Source organism: Catharus ustulatus, chromosome 4 (genome assembly GCF_009819885.2).
Source record: "Catharus ustulatus isolate bCatUst1 chromosome 4, bCatUst1.pri.v2, whole genome shotgun sequence".
In the NCBI taxonomy this organism is placed as follows: domain Eukaryota; kingdom Metazoa; phylum Chordata; class Aves; order Passeriformes; family Turdidae; genus Catharus; species Catharus ustulatus.
Window position 1 is genome coordinate 1,227,776 of NC_046224.1, and position 13,773 is coordinate 1,241,548.

General features: G+C 43.0%; 1 protein-coding gene across 2 annotated transcripts in view; it reads left to right on the forward strand.

Annotated features, from left to right (window-relative positions):
• The first annotated feature begins 11,703 nt into the window (after window positions 1–11,703).
• LOC116996015 (nuclear respiratory factor 1) overlaps window positions 11,704–13,773 on the forward strand; it is a 71,628-nt gene continuing 69,558 nt past the window's right edge. The window contains exon 1 of one of the 2 annotated variants that reach the window (XM_033059181.1): window positions 11,704–11,733. The gene's annotated coding sequence lies outside the window, so the exon portion shown is untranslated. Of the gene's footprint in view, window positions 11,734–13,316; window positions 13,372–13,773 lie in introns of those variants that run through there. The other variant, XM_033059182.2, reaches the window with a different exon arrangement.

Sequence of the window (13,773 nt, forward strand, 5' to 3'; positions counted from 1 at the left end):
TCAGCAAACCATCAAGGCTCTCCCTTCCCTGGGCCTCTCTTTTCTATCCCCACTTTCCATCCCAATCCCTCTGCATGGATTCTGAGTGTCCTGAATCCCACAATCCTGGCCTGCCTTGCCTGGGCAGGGAGCTCCAAGCTCATGGCAGGGACACCTCCCAGCATCCCAGGCTGCTCCAATCCTTCCTTGGGATCCAGGGATTCTCTGGCAATTCCAGGAATTCCCACCCCAGTCTCCCCTTTCCCATTCCCTGTGTCCTGTCCCTTGTCCCCAGTCCCTCTCCAGCTCTCCTGGAATGTTCTGGAAGCTCTCCCTGCATCCTTCCCTTCTCCAGACTGAACACCCCCAGATCTCTCAGGCTCTCAGCCTGGAATCCTCTACCCAGAAGTGAGACAACAAACACCCAAAAATGAGTTTGTGGTTGTTTTCTCTCTGCAGGCACGCAAAGGCAAGAAGTCCAAGGGTGGCAAAGGCAAGAAGTCCCCAAAATTTCCAATGGAGTTGAGAGAAGTGAATCTCTTTGGCCCAACTGCCATGCTCAACGCTTATTACATCTCTCACAACGCTGCTGCCTTCCTGGAATTCCGGGGCTTTCCCTGGCCTGGCTCTCTGAAAAAGAAGGGGAAGAAAAAGAAATGAAAACTAAACTCCCTAGTTTGGTTTAATCACAGATTTTGCTGTGATTAAACCACCCTAACCTCTGCAGTGCTCAGCTCAATTATTTTCCTGTGTCTGGAGCTGGATTTCCCCACCCTGCTGCCACTCCTGTGGATGGGATGAGTCCCTGAGAACTCCTGGAGCTCTTGGCAGAGTCTCTGATGTGTGAGGAGGAGCTGGGAAGGGGCTCAGCCTGGAGAAAAAGAGGCTCAGGGGGGACCTGGTGGCTCTGCACAAGGAGGGGACACTGAGTGGGATTTGGGATCTGCTCGGGAGGAGAGGGAACAGCCTCAGGCTGAGCTCAGGTGGGCACAGCAGGAATTTCCCCATGGAAAGGGAGGTCAGGGATTGGAACTGCTCAGGGAGGGGTGGATCCCCAGCCCTGGAGTGTCCAAGGAATGTCTGGATGTGACACTCAGGGTGACAAGGTGGGGTCAGTCACAGCTTGGATGACCCTGGAGGTTTTTTCCATCCCAAATGATCCTGGGAATGTGACTTAGGCCTTGCCAGGGATTCTGGGATGGGATGTTACAGCCAGCAGAGGTGGTGATGGGTCCCCAACCCCAGGGTGTCACTCACTGTGACCATTCTCAGCCACAACATCTGGCTGTGTCACCTCAGAGCCACAGGTCCTGTGTCACACTCAGGTTCTGTGTCACACTCAGAGCCCACAGGATCTGTGTCACACTCAGGTTCTGTGTCACACTCAGAGCCACAGCTCCTGTGTCACACTCAGGTTCTGTGTCACACTCAAATCCTGTGTCACACTCAGAGCCACAGGCCCTGTGTCACACCCAGGTCCTGTGTCACACTCAGAGCCCTGTGTCACACTCAGAGCCACAAGTCCTGTGTCACACTCAGAGCCCTGTGTCACACTCAGGTTCTGTGTCACACTCAGAGCACACAGATTTCTGTGTCACACTCAGCTCCTGTGTCACACTCAGCTCCTGTGTCACACTCAAGTCCTGTGTCACACTCAAGTCCTGTGTCACACTCAGATCCTGTGTCACACTCAAGTCCTGTGTCACCCTCAGGTTTCTGTGTCACACTCAGAGCCCACAGGATCTGTGTCACACTCAGGTTTCTGTGTCACACTCAGAGCCCTGTGTCACACTCAGGCCCTGTGTCACACTCAGGTCCTGTGTCACACCCAGGTCCTGTGTCACACTCAGAGCCACAGCTCCTGTGTCACACTCAGGTTCCTGTGTCACACTCAGGCCCTGTGTCACACTCAGATCCTGTGTCACACTCAGGTCCTGTGTCACACTCAGAGCCACAGGCCCTGTGTCACACTCAGGTTTCTGTGTCACACTCAGAGCACACAGATCCTGTGTCACACTCAGATCCTGTGTCACACTCAGGTTTCTGTGTCACACCCAGGTCCTGTGTCACACTCAGAGCCCTGTGTCACACCCAGGTTCTGTGTCACACTCAGGTCCTGTGTCACACTCAGAGCACACAGATTTCTGTGTCACACCCAGGTCCTGTGTCACACTCAGGTTTCTGTGTCACACTCAGGTCCTTTTGCTGCATTTCCTCCATGGGTGTTGCACAAGCCCTGAGGAAATCATGAAGCTCCAAGCTGAGAAGAGCTGTGCATCTCTGCCAGGCCTTTCCACCCCTCTGCTTCCAGGTACCTCCCTGTTCCAGGGGACAGTCAATTATCATCAACCCAAGCCAATAAACCCCTGGAATTCCTGGTGCTGTTCCTGCAGCCTAAAACATTCCCTTTCTAGGAATATGAAAGCATAAAAATAACACTTAAGAAAATGTGATATAAGGGAAGAGAGGGAAAGGATAAGAGGAGAAGGATCTCAGCACCCCAGGTCTCGTGGTGAGAGTTGGTTGTTGCATCACAGGTGATGAGAGGAAATCCTGAAGAAGTGGTGGGAGAAGTGCACAGATCACAAAATCTGGGTTTGGATTCACTCAGGCTCAGGTGGGAATGCCCAGTGTGGGGATTTCCCCCTGGATGATGGAATGAGGGTCACACTCTGGGACTCTGACACCTCTGTCTGATATCAGCACAGCTCAGTCCCCATGGCCAGGGTGAACCTTGGGGCTGCCTGTCAATGTCCTGCTCTTCAGGGCAGGGCAGCTGTCCCTGAGCTCCCCTGAGCAGGGACAAAATCCTCCTCAGAGCTGATAAAGGCTCCCCTATCAGGCTGCAGCCTGAGCTGGGCTGTGCTCCCTGAATGTTTGAGCTGACAGCATCACTCTCTCTCTTCCAACACCTTTGTGGATCCATTTTTGTCCCCACTCCCAGGATAACTGCATGAATGCACCACCTTTGTCTTGTCTTGGTTCAAATATCTGTGACCCCCAGCTTGGAGTTTTTGCAATTTTCTATAAAACCCTTTGATGATTTCAGCAACATCTGAGCCACAAACCACTCCAACCTCTCCCAACATGCCAAGAAAACCAATCCCAGGATCATTAAAAATGGGGAGATCCCCAAGTGCAGCCCTGAGCCCAGCCCAGGAGGGACCCAGCTTTCCTGTTTCCCTGCTCTGAGCTGCTCTGGCCTGCTCTGATGACGCAGGGATGTGGTTTGCAGCACCAGCTCTGCACCCACAGCTCCTCCTCAGCTCTCCCTCGTGTTCTCACTTCCCCACCACCCACCAGGAAGTCTCTGGTCACAGCAGCTCGCAGTTATTTCCTCCAGTCATCAGCCAGACATCTCTTGCAACTTCTGTATTCAGCATCTCCACCTAGAAATTAATTAAAAACCAAAAAAAATTAGATTTTTGTATGGTGTATTTACCACACAGGGCTTTTAGGGTTTCTGAGCACTGGAGTAGGAATTGTTAAATGTGGTGAAGGATGGTGAAAAGTGAGCAAAGCCATTTCTGCATCTGTGCTAAACTGGAGCCACAGTGGGATCAAAACTCCAGGTTCCAGTACCCAACATTTACTGGAATATTTATGCAGTAATAGCAAATGTTTTTATGCAGTAACAGTAAATGTTTATGCAGTAATGGCAAATGTTATTAGTTGTTCTCTCTTTAACAAAAATTCTGATTTCAGCATGATGCCACTGAGCACAGCAGAAGTGCAAAGCACAAAAACTCTGCAGTGACTCTGAGAAGTTGCCATCACTTCTCTGAGAGCAGATGAAAAACCTCCCAACAATCCCAAACTGAGACATTAAACATTTTCCCTCCCTCCTTTTACCTCTCAGCTGAATCTTGCATTGAATCCCATCTGGTCAATAGAGACAAAAAGACAAAAGTTTGGACTTCAAATGGCTGGGTTGGCTTCAAAGTGCTGCAGGCTGGGCCATGAGCTCTGTGAATGTGACCCAGAGTCCCCACAGCTGCAGGGGGACATATATTATATAGAAATATTTATATAAAATAAATAGATAATAATATCTATAATATATAATATATGATATATAATATGTATATAATATGATATATTTATTTTTTGCAGCTCTTCCTGCTTTGTCCCAACCCATAAAATTTGGATGTATTTTATAGGGAATCCCCAAGCTACAGGGTGACAAATATTTTATATAAATATATATATATTAGATAGATATAATATATAATATAGTATATGGTATATTTTATTTATATATAAAATATATTATATTATAGTATATATTATATATATTATACATGTTATATATATGATATATATGATATATTTAATTTTTTGCAGCTCTTCCTGCTTGGTCCCAACCCATAAAATTTGGATGTATTTTATAGGGAATCCCCAGAGCTGCAGGAGGACATATATATATATATTATTTTTTTTAAAATATATATTATATGTTATATATTTAAATTTTTGCAGCTCTTCCTGCTTTGTCCCAACACATAAAATTTGGATGTATTTTATAGGGAATCCCCAAGCTACAGGGTGACAAATATTTTATATAAATATATATATATTAGATAGATATAATATATAATATAGTATATGGTATATTTTATTTATATATAAAATATATTATATTATAGTATATATTATATATATTATACATGTTATATATATGATATATATGATATATTTAATTTTTTGCAGCTCTTCCTGCTTTGTCCCAACCCATAAAATTTGGGTGTATTTTATAGGGAATCCCCAAGCTACAGGGGGACAAATATTTTATATAAATATATATTTATTAGATAGATATAATATATTATATATATGTTATATGTTTTATGTTTTATGTTATACGTTATATATCTATATGATATATATGATATATTTATTTTTTTGCAGCTCTTCCTGCTTTGTCCCAACTCATAAAATTTGGATGTATTTTATAGGGAATCCCCAAGCTACAGGGTGACCAATATTTTATATAAATATATATATATTAGATAGATATAATATATAATATAGTAAATAGTATATTTTATTTATATATAAAATATAATATCTTATATTATATATAAAATATAACATATATTATATTATAGTATATATTATATATATTATACATGATATATATATGATATATTTAATTTTTTGCAGCTCTTCCTGCTTTGTACCAACCCATAAAATTTGGATGTATTTTATAGGGAATCCCCACAGCTGCAGGGTGACATATATATATTATATATTATATATTATATATTATATATTATATATTATATATTATATATTATATATATATAATTTTTTTTTTTTAGCTCTTCCTGCTTTGTCCCAAGCTGTGAAGTCTGGCTCTCAGCTGGGCTTTTTTTTTTTCTGGGGTGCAGGATTTGAGCTGGGTTTATGATTTAGGCTGGGTTGATGATTTCAGCTGGGTTTATATTTTGAGCTGGGTTGATGATTTGATCTGGGTTGATGATTTCAGCTGGGTTGATGATTTGAGCTGGGTTTGTGATTTGAGCTGGGTTTATGATTTAAGCTGGGTTCATGATTTGATCTGGGTTGATGATTTGGGCTGGGTTGATGATTTGAGCTGGGTTTGTGATTTGAGCTGGGTTGATGATTTGGGCTGGGTTGATGATTTGGGCTGTGTTTATATTTTGAGCTGAGTTGATGATTTGAGCTGAGTTGATGATTTGAGCTGGGTTTATATTTTGAGCTGGGTTGATGATTTGAGCTGGGTTTATATTTTGAGCTGGGTTGATGATTTGAGCTGGGTTTGTGATTTAAGCTGGGTTCATGATTTGATCTGGGTTGATGATTTGGGCTGGGTTGATGATTTGAGCTGGGTTTGTGATTTGAGCTGGGTTGATGATTTGGGCTGGGTTGATTATTTGAGCTGGGTTTGTGATTTGAGCTGGGTTTATGATTTGAGCTGGGTTGATGATTTGGGCTGGGTTCATGATTTGAGCTGGGTTTATATTTTGAGCTGGGTTGATGATTTGAGCAGGGTTTATATTTTGAGCTGGGTTGATGATTTCAGCTGGGTTGATGATTTGAGCTGAGTTGATGATTTCAGCTGGGTTGATGATTTCAGCTGGGTTTGTATTTTGAGCTGGGTTGATGATTTGAGCTGGGTTGATGATTTGGGCTGTGTTTATATTTTGAGCTGGGTTGATGATTTGAGCTGGGTTTATCATTTGAGCTGGGTTGATGATTTGAGCTGGGTTGATGATTTGAGCTGGGTTGATGATTTGAGCTGGGTTGATGATTTCAGCTGGTGCATGTGCCCGTTTTTGGGGCCCAGCTGAGGGGATGCTGCTGCTGGGTTGGGGTTTGCAGGAGCTCCCTTTGGGTTTCCTGTCCCTGCTGCCACTGCTGGCTCGAGTTTCCTGCAGGAAATGGTGCAGCAGAGCCTGCTGTGCAAACAGGAGGGACTGGGGAGATAGAGCAGGTACTGGGAGATACTGGGGAATACAGAGATACTGGGGAAATACACTCTGTATTTACTGAAATTACTGTATTCTCACCAGAGAAGGGCAGGGGCCTGCTGAGGATGAGGATTTCCCGTGTCCTGAGACACTTTATGGGGAAGAACTTCCTGAAATATGATAAAATATTTAAGGGAGAACCTCATAATTCCAGCTTGTCCCAGGAGCAGCTCTGTTTTCTTAGAAATCCACACACTTTTATCAATTCCTGCTCCTTTTCCACAGTTTCTGTTCCCATCACCAGAGCAGCAGAGTAGGAAACACTTCCAGCTCTTACATGGCAGCTGATATTTTGCTTTTTCTCCCCTAGAATCACAGCTGGGGTCTCTCAGAATGCTTCAGCAGGTGTTAAAAGTTCTCTTCAAGTTTTTCAGGAGAGAAGATGGAAGGAGATCCACACAAACCTCCTGGGAGTGCCCAGGACTGTCCCAATTCCATGGAATTCCTGTGCTAATCCTGATCTCCCATGAAGTGAGTGTTGTTAAATCCCTCCTTCCACCCCTTAATATATTCCACATTTAAAACCTGTTATTCCTGTTGCTTCCCTCCCTTCCCCACACTGCTGCTGTTTAATTACAATTAACACCCCCAACCTGCACTTCTCCTTCTCACAGGATTCTTCCCCAAATCTAAATGTCTGTATCAATGCTGGGATTTGTTATCTCAATTAACAGAGAGCAGCTCAGGTTGGGATTGCTCTGATTAAATGTGTGCAGGGGCTTGGAGCAGCCCTGGGTGCCTTGTTTAGGTACAGGAACATTGGAGAGAGCAATCTCTGATTTAGAAGATTTTGCTGGGAAAGCAAATTAAAGTTCAGCCTGGCTGCAGAAATGTAAGTTCTTTAATGTAAGTAATTTCCTCACATGGCAAATCAGCATGGCCAGGGCTTAGCACTCAGGAATTTGGGGTAAAGGCCATGGAAAGGGGAGTGAGAAAATGGGGAAAATTCTGTGACTGGTGTGTTGGATGGTGAGGGTAAAACTGAGATATTTGGTGTCTAAAGGGGAACCAGCAAGGCTGAGCTTTGGGACACCTCAGAGGACAGTGGTGCAGGTAAAAACTTTCTTCTTTATCTCATGGGATATCTCCTGTTCATGGCCATGGTTTATAAACCAGCTGGGGCAGTGTTCTTTATCTCATGGGATATCTCCTGTTCATGGCCATGGTTTATAAACCAGCTGGGGCAGTGTTCTTTATCTCCATGGGATATCTCCTGTTCATGGCCATGGTTTATAAACCAGCTGGGGCAGTGTTCTTTATCTTTTCACAGCCCATCCTTCCTCCAGCCAGTCATTTTCTGCTCATGGCCATTGAGTCCCACTGTGGCACTGATAAAATTACTGCATCCCATTGGGAGTTGCTCCAGCCAGGGGGAAGAGCCCAACATTTCTTACCAAGATAAAAACAGAGGGTTTGGGACACTAAGGGAGCCCCTTTCTCCACTGGACTCCAGAGGAAAACCGGATTTCTCCACATCCCCACTGGAGCTTTAGAGGGAAACTGCACCTTGTACAGGAGCACTGCTCCAGCTGAGCCACATCTGTCACTGCAGGAGGATGCAGCCACCATGGAATGGGACTGCTGCCAACACCCTGCCTGACGGGTGTCAGGCTGTACTCTGACTGTGTCAGGCTTTGGGGTTTGTTCTTTGTAGTGCTGTATTTCTATTTTAATTTCCCTAGTAAAGAACTGTTATTCCTATTCCCATATCTTTGCCTGAGAGCCCCTTGATTTCAAAATTATAATAATTTGGAGGGAGGGGGTTTCCATTCTCCATTTCTGCCTTTCTCAGCAGACACCTGTCCTCCAAACCAGGACACTGAACAATCCCTGCTGTGAGGATGCACGTGAAGGAAAGCACTGGATGCCATTTGCTTTTTAATCTGGAAAAAGGGGAGAAGAGAAAGGCCCAGGAGCTGCAGCTGTGTTCTTCTCCCTCCCCTCTGTGAATGTTTGGAAATGCTGTTTGTGCTCTCTCAGTGCTTTTTTTTCACAGGTTGTCCAAGAGGTTGAGGACTCCACATCCCTGGCAGTGAGCAAGGCCAGGCTGGAGGAATTTGGGATTATGGAAAAGTGTCTCTGCCCAGGGCAGGGATTGGAACTGGATGCTCCTTAAATCCCTTCCAAGCAACCCAAACCCATGATTTTTCTGTGATTTTCCCTTCCAAGCAAACCCAAGCCATGATTTTTCTGTGATTTTCCCTTCCAAGCAAGCCCAAGCCATGATTTTTCTGTGATTTTCCCTTCCAAGCAAACCAAACCCATGATTTTTCTGTGATTTTCCCTTCCAAGCAAGCCCAAGCCATGATTTTTCTGTGATTTTCCCTTCCAAGCAAACCCAAGCCATGATTTTTCTGTGATTTTCCCTTCCAAGCAAACCCAAGCCATGATTTTTCTGTGATTTTCCCTTCCAAGCAAACCCAAACCATGATTTTCCTGTGATTTTCCCTTCCCAGACCCAGGAATGGAGACATTTAAACCTCTCCCCCTCCTTGTTCCTCCCCAGCTTTCCCTGAGCACTGAATTTGGCATTTCCTGACCAGCCTCCAGCATTCCCATGGTTTGTTCCCTCTGGGAAGTGAGGCCTCTCCAGCTCATTTCCAGTCCATCCCAAATAAAAATCCTTCACTCCTGAGTGCCCTCTGCTCCTCACAGAGGTGGGAAAAACAAAAAAGAGACCTCATGTGCCCACAAACTCAGGGATTTTGGGGCATTTTCCCAAATCCTGTGTCAGCAGCAACACTTGGCCTTGGAGATTTGCACCTGGATGGGACATCCCATCAACCCTAAAACCTGGAAATTCTGAATTTTCTGTGCTGGGAACACTGCTGTTGATCTGAGGGATTGGAGAAGGCTTCCAAAAATTGAGTGATAAAGTTAGAATCACTGGTGTGTAATTTGAATATCACATGGGGAAGGGTTTGGGGTTTTGGAATATATTAATAGGTGTGGGACAGGATGGAGGTTTTGGTTTTTCTCCTTTCTTCTTCTTCTTCTTGGGTTGAGGTATTTTTTAATTGGAATATAAATTAATTAATAGAAAATAATATAAATAATATAAATATAAATTAATTAATAGAAAATAACACACTGCAGGTCATGGGTGTTTGGTCATTGGGTCAAAAGTAAAAATAATTGAGTTGTTAGTTTTTAATTGGATCTTGTAATTAAGAAACAGTGCTCCATTTTTTCATTTTTAGCTGGTTAGCTACAAATGTTATAAATAAGAATTAGTAAACAACTGACTCAATCCCAACTAAAAAGGAAAAAAAGATTCCATTAAATATTTCCTTTAATATCAAGGCCCACTGGCAGCCTGGGGACAGAGAGGTGGATTGGGAATTCTACAGAAAATGGGAATAATTTGTATTTTTAACTGGATTTTTACACAGAAAATGGGGGAAAAATAAATTTTAAAATGGATTTTTTCCACAAAAACGGGGAAAAAATGTAAATTTTAAACTTGGTTCTCCCATTAAAAAAAGGGGGGGGATTTCCCTTTTGTACTGTACCTTAAAAAAAAATAATAATAATAAAGTATATATAAATTGTGTTTAAAACTATTTTTTCCAACAAAATAAAAAAGGAATCATTTCAATTTTAAACCGGCTTTTCCCTACAATTTCAGCTTTAAAATGGATTTTTTCTGCCAAAACAAAGAAAAAATGCACTTTAAATATGATTTTTTCTCACAAAAATTAGCAAAACCCCCCATCAAAACTATTTTAAACAGATTTTTTTTTTAAATTTTCTATTTTAAATCATGTTTTCCCGTAATTTACATTTTAAACTGAGTTTTCTCACCAAAAACATGGCAAAAAATTTAAAACTGATTTTTCTGCAACTTCCATTTTAAAATGGACTTTTCCCACCCAAAATATGGAAAAAATCCCAAAACTATTTTTAAACTGATTTTTACACAACTTCCATTTTACACTGGATTTTTCCATCAAAAATATGGCAAAAAAATCTATTAAAAACTGATTTTTCTGAAACTTCCATTTCAAACTTGATTTTCCAACCAAAAATATGGCCAAAAAAAAAAATTAAAACTGATTTTTCCACAACTTCCATTTTAAACTGGATTTTTTTCCACCAAAAATATGGTAAAAAAACTAATCTATTTTAAACTTATTTTTCCGGAACTTCCATTTTAAACTGGACTTTTCCCACCAAAAATATGGAAAACATAAAAATCTATTTTATACTGATTTTTCCACAACTTCCATTTGAAATTGGATTTTTCCACCAAAAATATAACAAAAAAAAAAAATCTATTTTAACTGATTTTTCCGTAACTTCCATTTTACACTGGATTTTCCCATCAAAAATATTATCAAAGAAAAATTTAAAATTTATTCTTCCGCAACTTCCATTTTAAACTGGACTTCTCCACCAAAAAATATGGTAAAAAACCTCATTTATTTAAAACTGATCTTTCCATAACTTCAGTTTTCAACTGGATTTTCCCACCAAAAATATGGCAAAAAAAAAAAAATCAATTTTAACTGATTTTTCTGTAACTTCCATTTTACACTGGATTTTCCCATCAAAAATACGGCAAAAAAAAAAATTTGATTTTTCCACAGCTTCCATTTTAAACTGGATTTTCCCACCAAAAATATGGCCAAAAAAAAAAATTAAAACTGATTTTTCCGCAACTTCCATTTTAAACTGGATTTTCCCCTAAACAATATGGGGGAAAAAAAATTTATTTTATACTGATTTTTCCACAGCTTCCATTTTAAACTGGATTTTCCCATCAAAAATATGGCCAAAAAGAAAATTTAAAATCTATTTTTCCGCAAATTCCATTTTAAACTGGGTTTTCCCCTAAAAAATAAGGAAAAAAATCTATTTTACACCGGTTTTTTCGCCAAAAATATGGAAAAAAATAAAAATTCAGCCGAGGCCGCGCGTCCCTCAGCGCCCCTGAGGCGGGAACGGCCGCGACCTTCCCAAGATGGCGGCGGCCCCGCCCCCTCCCCAACATGGCGCCCCCTCCCGACCTCCCCCTCATGGCCGCCCTCGCCCTCCCCAAGATGGCGGCGGCGCGGCGCTATGACGCCATACGTCCCGCTCCCCCCCTCTCGCTGTCCCCGGCCTCCTCCGCCGCCGCCGCCGCCGCCGGTCCCCGCCTCCCGCGCTCGCCACCGCGGCGGCCGAGGGCGACTCGCGCCGCCGCCCCGCTCGCCCGCCGCCCGCCCTCCGCCCGCCGCGGCCCCGCGGCGCGGGCCCGCCGCAGCGCAGCCGCTCTGAGGTGAGCGTCCTACCGCGCAATCTCCTCCAGCCCCGGCGCAGCCGCACCAACGCGGGGCCCCCGCCGCCCGCACCCGCTCCCCCGGCGGCCGCGACCGCCCGGCCGCGCCGGGCCCGCGGGGCCAGCCCGGGGCTGGGGCGGCGCGGGGGGACCGGGACGGGCGGCGGGGGCGGCCGTGAGGGGGGCTCGGGCCGGGGGGCGGCGGCTGCGGGGCGGCCTCGGAGCTGCGGGCCCGGCGGGGAGCTCGGGCCGCGGCCGCAGACATTGGCGGGGCTTTGGCTTCGCCCTTTTTCCTGCTATTCTCGGAGCCCCGGCTTTCCTGCTTGGAGCCCTCACCACCATTTTTTTTTTTTTTTCTCTCCGTTATCTTTCAATTATTTTACCCCTTCACGCTCCTTTTTTTTTCTTCACCACTCCTTTTTTTTGCCTTCACCCACTTTTATTTTGCCTTCACCCCCACTTTTTTGTTTTCACTCCCGTTTTTTTACTCTTCACACCCTCTCTTTTTTTTCCCTTCACCCCCATTTTATTACTCTTCACCCTCTCATTTTTTTTATTCTTCACCCCCATTTTTTTCTCTTTGTCCCCTCAATTTTTTTACTCTTCACCCCCATTTTTTTACTCTTCACCCCCAATTTTACTCTTTACCCCCTCTATTTTTTACTCTTCACGCCCCCATTTTTTTACTCTTCACCCCCATTTTATTACTCTTTACCCCCTCATTTTTTTACTCTTCACCCTCTGTATTTTTTACTCTTCACCCTCTGTATTTTTTACTCTTCACCCCCATTTTTTTACTCTTCACCCCCTCTATTTTTCACTCTTTACCCCCTCATTTTTTTACTCTTCACCCCCATATTTTACTCTTTACCCTCTGTATTTTTTACTCTTCACCCCCTCATTTTTTCCCCTTCACCCTATTTTTCCCCTTCATCTTCCCCTCCCAATAATCAATTAGTTTTTAAAAGTCCTCAGAGATAAATGAGTTCAACCTTGCTGAAGTTCCTCTTCCTTTTTTTCCCCTTCACCTCCTATTTTTTCCCCAAAATCACAGAACCAATTAGGTTGGAAAAGCCCTCTGAGCTCATTGATGAAATTCCCCTTCATTCTCCTTTTTCCCTCCTTTTTTTTCCTGTCATCCTTTTTCCCCTCCTTCTCCCCTCCCCTTTATTTTTCTTTGCTTTTTTTTTTTTTAATTTTGCTCCCTCCATTAACACACCCAAAAAAGGGGTGTAAATCACCTGTAAAAAGGGGTGTAAAAACTAAAAAAGGGCTCTAAAATTCGTGGCTGTGGCTGAGGTGCTCAAGACCTTTTTAAAGTAAATAATAATTAAGGGACAGAAATAATTCAGCTCAAGACTCTTCCTGCAGCTACAGATGATTTTCAGTGCATGGGGAAATGTTTTCTCTGTTCAAGTCTGTGAACTCTGCTTTATATTTTTATATTTTATTTATATTTTTTATTTATATATTATATATTTATTTATATATTTTTATTTTTTTTTTTTCACTGAACTGTTCTTTCCAGAATTTGGGATTTTTAATCCCTTAGGCAGGGCCTGGCTGTTGTGGTTTTGTTTCTGAGCCTCTCTGAGCGTGGTTTTAAACCCTGTTCCCACATCCTGAGAGGATTCCCAGGTTCATCCTCACTTTATTCTCCTTTATCCACATCACAATTGCTCCTTTAGTAAATTTTCAATTCCCAAATAATATAAGGAAATAGGTGAGAGAATTGTTCATCTCTTAAATTAAAATTTTCGTGCTGGTGGTAAAACTGGGAGCAATTATTTTGGTTTTTGGGTTTATTTCTGTCAAGGGTGAAAGAGGAAGTGCATGATGGAAAGCTGAGGGTTGTAGAGCTGATTTTTCAATTTTTAAATTTTCTCCATCCATCCTGGAAGTGTCCAAGGCCAGGTTGGAGCCTCTGTGATTTCTCCACGTGTTTGGTGTTGTGCAGAGCGTCTCAGGTGGTTTTTATGGAGTTTTATTGCACCCTGGTTGTTCTTCATGAGCCTCACATGGTTTTGTGAGGTTTTCTGG